Raw genomic sequence first — 3,961 nt, forward strand, 5'->3', positions numbered from 1 at the left:
GCTGCGTCAACTAGAGCTGAGCAGCCGGCCGCCCGGGAGTGTGTCCCGGAGGCCCGCGCGAACACGCAAGCGTCCGCTCAATTATTCTGCAAACAGGAGGAGGCTGGGCTCCCCTGCACGATACACCTCGAAACCCTCTCAGGTCCCGGCGGCGCGCAGCGCCGTCCTAAGTACTTGGTCGGGTTCGAGAGAGGCGCAATCGCCCGGAGATAGGCGAGTAGACGCTTTCAGTGCGACCACCCGTGCTCCCAACTGAGCTTGCCGCTGCCGACAGAGGCCCGGGAGCGTGCTGTCGTGGTGTTGCCGGCGGGAGACAACACGCGGCCACAAACAGTGACCGGGCAGCTCCAACGCCAGCGCCACAGAGGGGCAGAGCCCCACTTGGGTGCCAAAGCGAACTCTCCCAGCACAGCGCACGCGCCAACACATCCGCACAGCTGCGATACAAACCACCTGCGAGAACCGCGGGGGCGACCGAGCAGCAGACGGCGTCGCGGCGCCGAGTGCCGGGCGGCGGCGCATCCTCAACGCACACAGTCCTCAATCGGACCAGCACACTGCAGATGTCCACCGCGCTTCGCACCGGGCCCGGGAGGACCCACTTTGGCCGCACGGCGCCGCGCGCTGGGTGCGCCGGCACGCAGATGCGCCGCCTGCCGCGTCCGTCAGCCGGCGCGCCTGCCACTGGGCGCCCCCACCAGCCGGCTGCCGCGCGTGCGCCCACGCAGCGCGCGGCCAGCACGCCGGGCGCCCCCCCCTCACCGGCCGGGGACGGTCCCACCCAGCCACCGCCGCGTATCGCTTCATACCCACATGCCCACTCACGTTCGTGGGTATGACGGGTGTCGCTGAAGCAACCGGTTAATACCTGTACCGATCGTCGATATCAACGATTCACCTCCAGCGCGAACAACCGCGCAACAACGGATTTCCAGTTCATTTGCGTAACTTGGGCAGCAAACGTAGACGTCCATCTACATTTGCGAATTCAATGGGTCTTGCATGCCTGGATGTTATGAGTCACGACACGCCACATCAGTCCACATACATGCTGCGACGTATGCACGAGAGAACACGTGGAAGGTGGCCCGCGTACGTATGCCGATGCCATTGCACAGCTGCGAAGCTCATTGAACACGCAAACTCCTGACTGACGAACTAGAGGCGACAGGGGAGGGGGGGGGGGGGGGGGGGGCGATATACGTCTTATAGCAGTACACATTACAGTGGATAGCGGGACCATGTGGAACGTACGCAACACTCGCTAGATGTTGTGAGGGTAGGCACCGTAACATGATTCAATACGCAGGACACCAGAGTGTGCGCGCAGCGAACTATGTTGAGAGGGTTGCGATTAGGCAACGCTACACGAATTTCTAGATTCATATAACAAACAATTACGTGGGTTAGGTTAGGGCGCAACGTGGGTTAGGTTAGGGCCCAACTTAGGTTAGGTTAGGGCCCAACTTAGGTTAGGTTAGGGCCCAACTTAGGTTAGGTTAGGGCCCAACTTAGGTTAGGTTAGGGCCCAACTTAGGTTAGGTTAGGGCCCAACTTAGGTTAGGTTAGGGCCCAACTTAGGTTAGGTTAGGGCCCAACTTAGGTTAGGTTAGGGCCCAACTTAGGTTAGGTTAGGGCCCAACTTAGGTTAGGTTAGGGCCCAACTTAGGTTAGGTTAGGGCCCAACTTAGGTTAGGTTAGGGCCCAACTTAGGTTAGGTTAGGGCCCAACTTAGGTTAGGTTAGGGCCCAACTTAGGTTAGGTTAAGCCCCAACTTAGGTTAGGTTAAGCCCCAACTTAGGTTAGGTTAAGCCCCAACTTAGGTTAGGTTAAGCCCCAACTTAGGTTAGGTTAAGCCCCAACTTAGGTTAGGTTAAGCCCCAACTTAGGTTAGGTTAAGCCCCAACTTAGGTTAGGTTAAGCCCCAACTTAGGTTAGGTTAAGCCCCAACTTAGGTTAGGTTAAGCCCCAACTTAGGTTAGGTTAAGGCGCAACATAGGTTAGGTTAAGGCGCAACATAGGTTAGGTTAAGGCGCAACATAGGTTAGGTTAAGGCGCAACATAGGTTAGGTTAAGGCGCAACATAGGTTAGGTTAAGGCGCAACATAGGTTAGGTTAAGGCGCAACATAGGTTAGGTTAAGGCGCAACATAGGTTAGGTTAAGGCGCAACATAGGTTAGGTTAAGGCGCAACATAGGTTAGGTTAAGGCGCAACATAGGTTAGGTTAAGGCGCAACATAGGTTAGGTTAAGGCGCAACATAGGTTAGGTTAAGGTGCAACATAGGTTAGGTTAAGGTGCAACATAGGTTAGGTTAAGGTGCAACATAGGTTAGGTTAAGGTGCAACATAGGTTAGGTTAAGGTGCAACATAGGTTAGGTTAAGGGATGGTGTATGAGGGGGGAGGGGACGAGGTTCGTTCATAGTGATGATGGTAAGTGGACGCCTGAGGCACCCTGAGATGTGTCACGTCAGGATGCATCTTTCTCTCAGGGGAGGTGGTGCGCCGGTTGCGTGGGTGTGGCAAGGGAGTGGCAGGCCTGTGTCTTTCATTCCTGCCATTGCTTATATGCTGTGAGACAAGGCAGTGTGGTGGTGTTGGTTGCACCCCTGTCTAGGACATGTGTGGGTGTTTGTGGCTTATCTGAGTAATGATGGTTGTTGGAAGAGTGAGATATTCTGTTTTTGGGGTGGACCTCCTGGTTTTGTTATCATAGTGTGAATGGTGTAATGTGGCGGAGAGGATGCACTGGATGTTGTTCCATGCTGGTGCTTAGATATCTTGTCTGTGTCTGTTACAGCCAGAGAGTAGTGTGTGATAGAGTGTCTGGGTGACGTGTAGTTCGCATGTGTGCACAGACTGTCAGCATGTATAGGGACTGTTGTATGTCGTATGCCATCTATATTCCGATGGCTCTGCATCTATTAGTAATCAGCGCCATGTATCAGTTTAATCTGGTTGCGGTCACGCGGTGTTCTATCTCTGTACAGTAGTAGAGGTGCGACTGCACTACGTAGCTACCCCTTGCGGCAGCTTTCCCCGGTGTATGGCATACGATTATCGGCAATCAGTCGATTAGTGACAACTGGTCGTGTGACAACGTCACATGTCTGCGGGTGGGATACGCTACACCCTGCCTGTGGGTCAGGGCTCAGGAAAGCTCTCCTGACACTGAGCGCTCGGACCGTCATTACCCGTCTGAGTAATATATTGCGGAGCGCTTTTAGCCATTGCCCAGAGTCTTTGCGACTGCGAGTGCAACGCCCATGGGGATCGACATGGTTGGGGCGCTTTCTAGCTGATCGCTCGGCATCGGAATCCGTACTGTGAGCAACGCAATCGCGCACAGACTTAGAGCATGTGTGGGGACAGCGGGAATTTCGCATCTTGGATAAAACTCTTCATGAAACGGACGATATAGGGGTGGTTTGCAACTTACGACTGCGAGAAGAGTCCGCCGTTCATCCGCTGGAGTTGCGAGGTGGGCTGTTGGGGTGGAGCACGTACGGGTGCGGGTGGAGTGATTGTCGGTCGACCACTTTCTGCGGCGCAGGCACTGGCGTCGGGGCTCCTGGGGTGGTCAGAGGATGCAGTCTTGGTGCGTGGGGTCGAAAAATGTGTACTGTCGGCCCAGCGATGTCGTAGTCAGCTTGTGTCTCATAGGTGGCGGTATCGTCGTTCCAGGGGTCATGTTGTGGGAGATCGACAGATGGCGTTAATTTTTGTGGTGCGCTCGACATGGTGGATGTAGTGTTGTCAGATGCGCGTAGATGGAGGTATTGCATGTGGTTTCGTCGTATTTGCATAGATGGCGGTGCTGTGTTTTGGCAGTATGCTTGGCGTAGTTTCCTTGAATTCCTGTAGATGGAGGTGTCGTTTATGGGCTGGATGTCAATGTAGTGTACTCACATTCCGAGAGATGTCGTTCGTGTGCCCGTCGGTGGCATTGTCAACGTCGTCC

The sequence above is a fragment of the Schistocerca nitens genome, chromosome 7 (assembly GCF_023898315.1).
Source record: "Schistocerca nitens isolate TAMUIC-IGC-003100 chromosome 7, iqSchNite1.1, whole genome shotgun sequence".
Classification (NCBI taxonomy): Eukaryota; Metazoa; Arthropoda; class Insecta; order Orthoptera; family Acrididae; genus Schistocerca; species Schistocerca nitens.